At 53.4% G+C, this 11,541-nt stretch overlaps 1 long non-coding RNA gene across 2 annotated transcripts; it reads left to right on the top strand.

Moving 5' to 3' along the window:
• Positions 1 to 306: 306 nt before the first annotated feature.
• LOC121108374 lies at positions 307 to 2,858 on the top strand. Of its 2 annotated transcripts, none has more exons than XR_005842855.1 (3): positions 307 to 387; positions 1,428 to 1,673; positions 2,799 to 2,858. It is a non-coding gene; the product is annotated as an uncharacterized LOC121108374 (long non-coding RNA). The 2 variants fall into 2 exon arrangements; XR_005842856.1 differs by lacking the exon at positions 2,799 to 2,858 and adding an exon at positions 2,255 to 2,717.
• The last annotated feature ends 8,683 nt before the right edge of the window (positions 2,859 to 11,541 follow it).

The following is an 11,541-nucleotide window of genomic DNA, read 5'->3' as shown; positions in this document are numbered from 1 at the left end:
ACTTGTTCACAGCGAGGTGACGGAGCACTGGAACAGGCTGCCTAGGGAGGCTGTGGATTCTCCTTCCCTGGAGATACTCCAGACCCAGCTGGATGCCCACCTGTGCAGCCTGCTGTACGGAACCTGTTGAGCAGAGGGGGGAGTTGGACTCGGTGATCTCTAGGGATCCCTTCCGGCCCCTACAGTTCTGTGATTCTGTGATTGTAATCGTTGCTTCTTGCAGCAGTAGAGTGTTTCAGAAGAGAGAAAATCATGGTGGCCATGAGCTGGCTTTCTGTGGTTGGTAAAGCTGTGCTGAGATCTGGGCTGACTATTGCAGCTGAAAATGCGTGCCAAGTCTGCAGACACAGAGGAATAACTTTTCCATGTAGGTTGAGCTTGTCTAAGGTAGGTGTCCTTGGTACACTGCTGGACGCAATAGGGAGGAATATGGAGCTGTAGAGGATTGGGGGGGGGGGGGCTGTAGGCATGGAGTTCTACATCTATATCTATATATGTGTGTGTTCTGGGCTGCATAAAAATAGGGGTGGCCAGCAGGGAGAGGGAGGTGATTGTCCCCCTCTGCTCAGCTCTTGAGTGTCGTGAGGTCCCATCTGGAGTAGTGTTTCCGGCCGTGGGGCCCCCAGCACAGGAAGGACGTGGAGCTCTTGGCGCGGGTCCAGAGGAGGACTATGAAGATGGTCAGAGGGCTGGAGCCACTCTCCTATGAGGAAACGCTGAAGGAACGGGTCTCGTTTAGCTTGGAGAAGAGAAGGCTCTGGGGAGAGCTCATTGTGGCCTTTCAGTACTTGAAGGGAGCATATAAACAGGAGGGGGACCAGCTGTTTATGAGGGTGGATGACGGTAGGGCAAGGGGGAATGGTTTTCAAGTGAGACGGGAGGTTTAGGTTAGATAGTAGGAGGAAGTTTTTCCCCCAGAGGGTGGTGACAGACTGGAAGAGTGCAATCCTGTGCACGCTCAGGTGTGTTTTGCTTTGTAGTGATTTCCCAATCAATCCTCATGTGGTCTCTTAGTTAGGCTGGGAGTGAAGGGGAGCACTGTGAAGCTGTTTGCTTTCCCTGCTGCGTGCTGTGGGGTTGTGCTGGCGGCGGTGCGGTTGCTTTGCTTTTCCTTGGGAGGGTGGGAAGGAGCTTAGCAGGCCCGGTTCTTCTCAAACGATTCTGATCCTCCAGTGTCAGTACTGCAGGGAGTGCACGACCTAAAGGACTTCTGGCTTGTGATGAATTTGTATCTCCGCAGCTTCTGATATTTTGGATTGTGTGTTCTAGTGCAGGCATTTCTGGGGACTTGATTTATCATCACCATAGCTAACACTGCGTGGGAAATCTTGGTGTGCTTTGACTTGCCAGTGCTTTCCACTGTCTCCACTTGCCTGGAGCGTCCTTGAAATGTATGCCTAATGTGGAAATGTTTTCCTCTTTCCTAGCTTTTGTGGTACAAAGAAGCACGGCAAGGTGATGGAACAGCTTGTCCTAGATGCCATGGCCAAGCAGTTGGAGAAGAAGAAGATCATCAGGAATAGTCAGCATGGATTTAGCAAGGGGAAAGTGTGCTTGAGCAACCTCCTAGGCTTCTGTGAGGCATCAGCAGCTATATAGATGGCGGGAGAGCAATGGATGTAGTCTACGTTGACTTCAGCACTGCTTTTGATGCAGTCTCCCACGACATCCTGGTAATGAAGCTGAGCAAGTGTGGGATAGATGAGTGGACAGTGAGGTGGGCTGCGAGCTGGCTGAGTGGCCGAGCTCAGAGGGTGGTGATGGGCGGTGCAGAGTGCGGTTGGAGAGCTGTGAGTGGCGGTGAACGCTGGGGGTGGGTGCTGGCTCTGGTCTCGTTCAATATCTTGGTCAACGGCCTTGAGGAGGGGATAGTGTCCACCCTCAGTAAGTATGCCTCTGAGACAAAGCTGGGAGGAGCAGCTGGCACGCCCGAAGGCTGTGCTGCCGTTCAGCAAGAGCTGGACAGGCTGGAGAGCCAGGCAGTAGCAAAGCAGGTGAGGTGTAACAAGAGCAAGTGTAGAGTCTTGCACCTGGGAAGGAATAACCGCAAGTATCAGTAGAGGCTGGGACGTGAGCTGCTGGAGAGGAGCTCTGCAGAGAAGGACCTGGGGGTCCTGGTGGGTGACAGGTTGGCCATGAGCCAGCAGTGTGCCCTGGTGGCCAAGAAGGCCGGTGGGATGGTGGGACGCATGAAAAGGAGCGTGGCCAGCAGGGCGAGGGAGGTGATCCTCCCCCTCTGCTGTGCCCTGATCAGGCCTCAGCTGGAGTACTGCATCCAGGTCTGGGCTCCTTGGTACAAAACAGACGGGGATCTCCTGGAGAGAGTCCAGCAGAAGGCCACAAAGATGATCGAGGGCCTGGAGCATCTCCCCAGTGTGGAAAGTCTGCGTGACCTGGGTCTGTTCAGCCTTGCGGAAAGAAGACTGAGAGGGGATCTTAATAATGTTTCTAAGTATCGGAAGCGTGGGAGTCAAAAGGACATGGCCAGCCTTTTTGCAGTGGTCTGTGGGGTCAGGAGAGGGGGGAAATGGCCCTAAACTGGAGTACAGGAAGTTCTGCACCGACGTGAGAAGGAACTTGTTCACAGTGAGGTGACGGAGCACTGGAACAGGCTGCCCAGGGAGGCTGTGGATTCTCCTTCCCTGGAGATACTCCAGACCCAGCTGGATGCCCACCTGTGCAGCCTGCTGTATGGAACCTGTTGAGCAGAGGGGGGAGTTGGACTCGATGATCTCTAGGGATCCCTTCCGGCCTTTCCAGTTCTGTGATTCTGTGATTGTAACCGTTGCTTCTTGCAGAAGTGCAGTGTTTCAGAAGAGAGAAAAACAAACATGGCGGCCATGAGCTGGCTTTCTGTGGTTGGTAAAGCTGTGCTGAGATCTGGGCTGACTATTGCAGCTGAAAATGCGTGCCAAGTCTGCAGACACAGAGGAATAACTTTTCCCTGCAGATGGAGCTTGTCTAAGGTAGGTGTCCTTGCTAGGTGAGCTTCTGCTTTAAAGCATCAAGTTGTATAAAGAAGGTAATTTTAAAAGCAAGGTTGCCAGTTCTGAGAGGAGCATCTCAGCAAGCATGGCCTGGGCCGTGGAAGGGAGCATACAAACATCTGGACCAACCCGAAAGGAGTTAGTTCTGCAGGTTGGTTGCTTTCTGCTGTTTGTCCCACATCCTGTTGCTCAGTGGTAGATTTGTTCACGGTCAGTGCTAACAGGAATGTCCCAGAGCGCTGTGGTTTCAGCTGTCACAACGCTTTGATCCCTTGCTTGCTGGGCTGGGGCATTTGAGGAATGATGCATGTGCTGATGTGCAGCCAGGCACTAGGGATGAGTCTGCTTAGCAAGGTATGTGTGGCACGACTGAGGCCTGGGGACCAGGCCAGGTGGAATCCAGTGCGCTTTGCTCTTGTTCTCAGTGCTTGTTTTTGCTCAGGAGGGCAGGTGGTGAACCTCATGAAGCAATGCCTGCAGACGGAGTTTGCGGAGCAAGAGGTCCTGCAGGCCTTGTGTGACAGCCATGGAGCTGTAGCGAGGCTGCGTCAGTGTAAAAGAGCAGAAATCCCCGGAGGTGTGAAGGTGAGCTGTGGGCTCCAGTAGTGCAGGAGGGGATGTGCGTGCTCAGGGTTCGGCTGCTTCTGTGTGTGTTTTAAGTGAGTGTGATCCCACTGCTTGGTCCGTTTGAGTGTATGGAACAAGTGTGCCATCCTTTGTGCTAGAGTCGTGTGAAAGGAGTCCTCTGGCTTTGAGAGCTGACTTGAAGCCTGTGGGCATCACTGAGGAGTAGGGGTAGGGGATGAGGCAAGGGAAGTTGGGGTAAGGGGATGAGGCGTAGGAACAGGAACCTCTTTGGCCGATCTGACGTGCTGCCATTCTCTTTTTGGATTAAGAATCTCCGTGTGTTTTTTAATGAAGAACAAACTCACTGTTCAGTTGTGAATGAATTCATTCAGGCCTGTTAGTCGGTGTCATTCTCTCCATGGAGCTGCAATTGAAAGGGATGCTCCTGGTGTGATGTGCGGCCCCCTCCCGCGTTCTCAGAAGAACCAAGTTGGCAAGGCCTGGCTCCGGGTTGGTGAGCTGTGCCCAAGGTGAGAGAGTTGACTCTTGTGGGCTTTGAGACACGTCTTCCAGTTGCACGCTGTGTTATTTCCGTTGTGTTGACCTCTTGAGCTCCAGCCCCAAGTGAGGATCCGAGCAGTAGTGCAGAAGGGACGGTTTAGACTGGAAGTGCAATGCAAAGGGCTGGAGCCAGCAGGAGCAGGGAAGTGATCATCCCCCTGTACTCAGCACTGGTGAGTCCTCACCTTGAGTCCTTGCAGCACCTTAGAGGCAACCTTGATTTCTCCATCCTTCTCTGAGCTTTGTGCCACGAGAGCTCTGCAGCTTCTACCTGTGACGTGAGAGCATATGGAAGGCCCTGCAAGAAGTCTGGGTAGGTGATGGCAGTTGCTCTTCCTTTCCCCACAGGTGCTGGACATAGCCGGGAACGGGACTGGGGGATATGCCAGCAGTGGGTTCCTACCTCAGCAGAACGGAAGGGCTGTTCTGATGGGTGTATTGAACTGGAGTGAATCTGACGCTGATGAGAGAGATGAGGGGTGTGTGGAAAAAAAGGAGCGTGCTGCATTTTGTGGTGCAAGATGTTCTGGGAACTGCTGCTAGCAATGCCCAGCAGGCTTCCTTTTGCTGGGGAGAGGTTTAGCAAGGATTTTTTTATATGAAAAGAGTTCATCCTATATTTCCTTTCCATTGACCTTTCATCATACTGCTTGAGAAATTACTATTTCTTGCTGTAGAGAATACACATGCACCCTGCACTTGTATCTGCACAAAGAATCTTCTAAACATCTCGGTACGTGTTTCTTTTTGGCACTGGGATGGAGCTGTGTGGAACGCAGACTTGGATGAATCTTCAGTCAGGTGCAGGGATGCGTAATGCTCATCTTAGATGTCACGCTGACAGCAGCAGTAGAGAGGCAAATTTCATAGGGTGGCATGCTTTCTTTTTTTCTTTTGTTTCAGTGATAACCATGGAAGCATAGAAGCGTTACCCAGACAGACTGAGCATTTGTCACCTGGGCTTTCTACCAATGCCATAGGCAGTGGAAGTCAGCATCGCAAGCATCCGTGAGAGCCCTGCAAAAGACTGGTGAGAGAGAGTTACTCTGGCAGCCTCCTTTGGCAATCTCAAGTCTCTGCAAGCTCTCAAGCTGTGTCGTAAGAACTCCCGTGGTGCTGACTCAGCTCTCCCTGTCTTTGGTGTAGGAGAGCTGGTCTTGAACTCCTTCCTGTTTCCTGCCTATCATCTGCTCCCTGCTTTGCCCATGGCCCAGCGAGCCTTTTATTCTTCACCCCCGGACTTGCACGTGTGGATAAGAACATCTGCTTATGTGCGCTTCTTTTCTGCTTGTGGTGTCAGGCTGAGCAACAGCTCCCAGCCCAGCTGGGAATGGGCTTGCGTACCTCCAGATGGTTTTCATTTCCTGCTGAGCCCAGTGCACTTCACGTCTGCTGCCATTGCCCCACGGCCCTGTTGTGGATTAAGCCGGTGGGTGGCTTAGCACCACACAGTCCTTTGCTTACTGCCCCCTTCCCGGTGGGATGGGGGAGAGAATTATGGGGGAAAAAAAAAGAAGGTGGAACTCATGCATTGATAGAAATCTCTTTCCAAAGGCAGAGAAAAGGACAGAAGTAACGGATGCACACACACACACATATATATGAATATATGTAAGAAGTGATGTAGAAGCAGTGGCTCAGCACCTCCCAAGCAATGGGCAAGCAGAGGAAGAGAGTGAGATGAGCTCCCACCCCCGTTAAAACGCCTTCCACTTGATGTCATATGGTATGGAATATCCCTTTGGCCCGTTGACATCAGCTGTCCTCATTTGGTTTCCTCCCAGCTCCTTCTTGAGAGCTTTGCTGAGAACGGCCTTGGCTCTGTCCAGGTCTGCTTCTCAGAAACTATAAACACGAGAGTGTTCTCACTGTTGTAGCATCATAGCAGACACTGAAGAAAAATGGATCCCACCTGAGACTAAGACAGCCCCCCAGTGTCCGTGCAGCGAGCCGTGTGGGGCTGAAGGTCATGCATTTCCCTGGCAGCATTGGCCAGGGGTGCTGGGGAGGTTTGCGTGCTCAGCTTGGGCATCGCGCTGCTGTGCCTGTCAACACAGCATGCTTCGTGCTCTCCGAGCAGCAGAACAGCATGTCATCACCAAGGTGCCATAATATTTACTGGAACCAGATGCATTTGTGTCTCTGAGGCTGGGTTTACCCTACGAGCACTTCTCGAAGGAGCTGTTTTGATTCCCTTAGTCCGTGTGCGAGACGCGTTTATCCCACTTGTGTTCTGTCCCAAGGTATTACTCCTGGTGGACAGAAGGAGCTGGTGGATTCAGCAGCAGTAGATTCTGTTGGTTTCCTCTGTGCTGCTTCATCCCTGGAGCTCGCTGCTGCACGGAAGAGTACAGGCGTGTTTATCCCAGGGCTGCTGTCAAGGGGAGCCCGGTTGGCGTAGCAGCGAGCAGCAGCTAACGGGCTGTGCAGAGGAGGGCTTTGCAGAAGGAGCAGGAGTGCCTGCGTCCATCTGTATCCTCCGATACGTTCTGGCGGTGAGGCAGCAGCTGTGGCCACAGTGAGTGAATGTAGACTGGGCCTGGAGCTGCCACGTGACGCTTCCTAGCCCGCTAGTATACCTGGCAAAGCACAGCCACCCTCCACCCAGGGCAAGCGTTTGTCTTAGTGTCATGTTTCATGTGAAGCTCAGGCACTGGGGCAGCTTCCCCCCAAAGAAAAGGAGGAGGAAATGAGGTCGTCATGGAAGCCAAAAGGCAAAAATGCACTCAGGAAAGAAATTGGCAAAGCAGTCTGGTAGTAGTGCTGTGTTTCTCTTCCTTTATTTCCATCCAGGTGCAAGAGATGGCTGCTCTAAGCCGCCCTTGGGTGCAAAGAAGGACCCTAGTGTGGATTTGCCATAGGCCCAGCAAGAGGCTCAACAGGACCAAGCGCCGGGTCCTGCACTTTGGTCCCGACAACCCCATGTCAGCTTCTCCAGGATTTGGCTGGGATAGAATTCCAACCACGCACTGATTTCTCGAACGCTGGGGTGCCCTTTTGGAATCCTGTGGTCTTGTGACGTGGTCTTGCCTCCCCACCTTGTCCGTCCATGGTGGAGCAGCCGGGTGGCCCTTAGTGATGTCATAAGCGGCTAGAATGAGGGGAGGAGCAGCGCGTGCTGCGTCCCTTCATTGGAGCGCTTGAGCTCGGCGTGAGTACGTGGCTTGTTGCACTTGTGCATTGACTGAGTCCGTTCGTCTTCATCCCGTCTTGTGCAGCGCCTTGTAGGTAAGCTGAGACGGTGCGGGATAGACGGGTGGGCCGCGAGGGCTTGAGAAGTGCTGGCTGGCAGAGCTCCTAGGATCTATTGCTTTGTCTGGACCGTCATACACCATTTTCCCCCAGGCCCTCAGTTCCAAAGCCATCCATCAAGATGGCATTTGTCCCACGGTTTTTCCCTCGCCTTCCTTGCTAAATTGTGGAGGCTCACTGACCTGCTCTTTCTCCCTCCCCTCCCCACCCTCCACCTGCTCCCTTGGTGCAGCTTTTGCTCGCGGAAGATCAGAGCAAAGTGACAAGGAACAGCTGCGGGTTCGAGGATCTTCTTCTCCCTTGTTCTGATCTCTTGCCAGGTACGTGCCATGTTTTGTATTGCCACATGGTTCAGCAGCCCGTGTTTAGTCACACCGTGTGTAGTAACACAGCCTCGTCCAGCTGAAATGCAGCTCTGGTCACGTGTGGGATTTTTCCACTTCCTCTCCAGCTCAGCCCTCGGCAGGGTGCTGCCTGTAGTGCTGGGAGCAGCTAGTGTGAAGGAAGGCAATCCCTTATGCAAAGAGCCCTAGCCCCACTCTGTGCAGAGCTGCACAACATGAGCCAGGGGCACAAGCGTGCATGCTTTGGCTGTGTGAGTGTGCCCGACAGCTGTAGGGAGCACAGCGGGCATGCAGGCAGAGGAAATGCGTGGGCAAGTCTGCAGCCGGCGCTGGTGGTGAGGCTGCTGCTGGGAGCCGGGGGCTGGGGAGCAGCTCCAGCCCCAGCAGTGACACCTCTCCCTGGCCTGCTACTGTGCTCTCAGCGTGCTGCGGGCAAATGCATCTGCTGCTTTGTGCCAGAGTCCCCATCTGCTAGCAGAGGGACAGCGACTTGGTCCAGTGCTGCGTATTGCAACGGCTGTCCCGTTTGAGTAGACTGCACAGAGTGGTTGTTTGTAGAACACCTGCCTCCGCCAGTGGGCAACTGAGAGTAGTTCTGAAGAAGACTCTCAATCCAGTGCTGTGTGAACACAGGAAATGTGATTCTTTTCTGTTGCAGCTTGTCGCACCTGCTGTGATGGGCATCGCGAGCAGCGAGATCAGCCGTGGGCCTGACCGGGCGTTGACGGAGGTACAGTGTGAAGCTCTGCTTGGTCTCTGTTCCCTGACTTGAGCCAGCAGTGTGAGCCACAGGTGTGCTCTCCTGCTTTTCAAGAGAGAGAGCATCCTTCCGGATCTCTTGGTGTCACTGAAGAGCTGCCTTAAAAGCTTCATTTCCTTGCTACTGGCATCAAGATGGCACCCTGAAATCCTCCTTGTTTGTCCTCAGCTCCTCACCATGGCCTGTGGTCTCTGTTTCAGCCTGAGAACCAGGGGAAGCCCTTGCTGGTCCAGGAGGAGCCATCTCTTAATATTCCGGCTATTGCTGCTGGCCATGTTATTAAGAGATACGTTGCCCAGGCAGCGGATGAGCTCTCCTTGGAGGTAAGCAGTTAAAGAAGGCTTTCCTTGTTGTCACGGACAGAAGAGTATAACGTGTGAATGCATGAGGAATATTCTCAGACACCTTCAGAATGCCTTGTGAGACGAAGCCCAGAAGATGCAGGTCCAGATAGGACTTGCACTGGGTTGGATGCAGGGAGGAGTTCAGCCATGTCTAAAAGACGTTTTGATTTGGCATGCTTGCACTGTATTCTGTCTGGTGTGTAAGGCAGTGGCTCTTGTACCTCCAAGCCCAGCTTTCCCACAGGAAATGCCTGAAGAGCTGCCCCGGTGCAATTGCTCTCAAGCTGTGCGCTATTTGGCAGTGCAGAAGAAGGGTGCCATTTCAGCTGTGCTTTCCTCCCAGCTGTGCTGACGCTGGGATTGATGTTGCAATCTCTTGCAGGTGGGAGACCTGGTGTGCGTTCTTGCTATGCCAGCAAAGGAGCAGAGCCCCTGGTGGAGAGGCAAGCATGGCTTTCAGGTAGGCACGAGCTTCAGACTCCTGGGCGCAATTGCAGTCAAGTCAGGAATGTCAGCTTCGAGCTGCTCGGCCTGCACAGGGTGGCTTCTGGACGTCAACAGTTTCCCTGTGTCGCTGTCAGAGGCCTTTCCCTTTGGCTCTGGGCTTGGGTGGGAAACTGTCTCCTCATGTGACTTAGAAGCAAGAGCCTCTCGTGCTCAATACGCAGTCAGGAGTTGACCATCTCTGTCCTTTGTACAAGCACGGAGAACAGCCATCTTATGCTCCGTCAATTGCTTTTGTAGGTCTTCTGGCTGCAAATGTTGAATGAGGGTTACTTTTCTGCGGGCCATTCTTTCTTGGTTGAACAGTTGAGGCCTGAGAAATGCTGCATTCAGTATTCCATCCGTCTCTTTGTTCTTGTTCCAGGTTGGGTTTTTCCCTGGTGAGTGCGTGGAGCTCATTAACGGAAAAATTCCTGAGGCCCTCCTCAACTCAGCACCAAAGCCAGGTACGGATGTTACATGTGATGGCGCGGGGAAGTCACATGGAGTCTTTTTCTGGGTGTGTTCTGTGTTGAATACCTCCTTTATCCATCCCACGTTCTCCTCTGTGTTGATGATCCTTCCTGCATCCCACGGGGCGTAGGGCTGCTGTTTTGTAGGCAGTGAGAATGAGGGCTTGGGCAAATGCTCGAATCCTTGTAGAATGCAGTGTTGGCAATGTTCTTGCCGCTTTGACGTGCTCTGTAGAATGTGTTTCCGCTCAGCCTGGTCGCACTGAGCCCAACCTGAAATGAACTGGTTTCTTCCTTTTGTTGTGCAGTGCCAAAGAAGCGTGGCAAGCTCCTCAGCTTCCTTCGTTCCTTCGTGAAGGCCCGCCCAAAGGAACCGAAGCGGCGGGAGCTGGAGAAGGAGAAGGAGAAGGGAGGGGTGTTTGGCTGTGACCTGGGAGAGCATCTTCTCCACTCTGGCCGTGATGGTAAGGAACAGCCCGTTCCTGAGAGCTTCCTCTGTTGGGCATGTAAAGATGAAAGGGAGATCGTGTCTAGCAAGGGGACAGCGGTGGAGTGGTGGAGAAACGTGAAATGGGAGTTATGGCTGCAAGGGAAGCTGAGGCTAATGCTCATAGGAGGCTGGCACACTTGTATTTGCTTAAAGCCAAAGGTGTAAACCAATCCCACGCTAGCCTGAAAACCAAGGAAGCCTTTTGGCCCAAGAGAGTGTAGTGCGTCAGTTTCCTAGCTCTTCTGGACATGAGGTCTCACGCCTCCATTGCGGTGGGAGCTGTGATGGGACTTGTGGCAGTGTCTCTGGCTTCCCCAGAATTACTTTCTGCAGGCTGCTTGGCAGGTCGTGGCATTTCTTGAAAGCCAAGAACACGTCCGTGTCCACATTTGTCCCTTTCTCCTGCCTGTCTGCGACGTCTGCGACAGCCTTCTTTCTCCTGTGAGGAGGAGGCAAGCAGTAGCCTGGCTGGGCTTAGTGGATGGGATGTGACAGGGGCAGCGGCTGAAGCAGGACTTGAATCAGGAGCTCAGCTAAGCGCTGGCCCTTGTTCTCTAGTCCCCCAGGTCGTGCAGAGCTGCGCTGAGTTCATTGAGCAGCACGGCGTGGTGCAGGGGATCTACCGCCTGTCCGGCGTGGCGTCCAAGATCCAGAAACTGCGGTAAGAGTGCTTCTGGACTGTATGTTGTCTTGCTTTGCAGTTGTTTTCCTCTTTCTCCAAGCCCTCTGTTTTTCTGTCCTTCTCTCCAGCCATGAATTTGAGTCGGAGCAGATTCCGGAGCTCACCGTCCGGGACATTCACAGCGTGAGCTCCCTGTGCAAGATGTACTTCAGGGAGCTGCCGAGCCCTCTGCTGAGCGAGCAGCTGCATGGCAAGTTCTCGGTAAGCACAAGGCAATGGCCTTCATGTCCCTCTTCGTGGCCTGTCCCATACACACGCCTGCGCACCTTTTTTTGGTCTTTTTTCTGTTGAAGTTTGGGTTTTGATGGACATCCAGTGGGTGTCTCTGTACAACAAGCAGCTCGTGCTTCCTGCACACCGGGTGCACCGTAACACCTGGTGTTAGCATCCTGCCACTGGAAATGTGGGAGATGGGAGCAGCAGTGCCCTCTGCAGCTCTGAGGCCCTTTTCCTGTTAGCCCCATACGCTTGACTCGCATGATGTGTGTCTCATTCCCTTTCTGCTTTCTTCCAGGACGCTGTTTGTGCCGGTACAGATGAGGAGCGGTTGCTCCGAGTGCAGGAGGTCATCCAGCAGCTGCCTGCACCTCACTACAGG

This window comes from Gallus gallus, chromosome Z (assembly GCF_016699485.2).
Source record: "Gallus gallus isolate bGalGal1 chromosome Z, bGalGal1.mat.broiler.GRCg7b, whole genome shotgun sequence".
Lineage (NCBI taxonomy): Eukaryota > Metazoa > Chordata > Aves > Galliformes > Phasianidae > Gallus > Gallus gallus.
The sequence above is the reverse complement of the archived record's forward strand: the minus strand, read 5'-3'. Positions and strand labels throughout refer to the sequence as shown.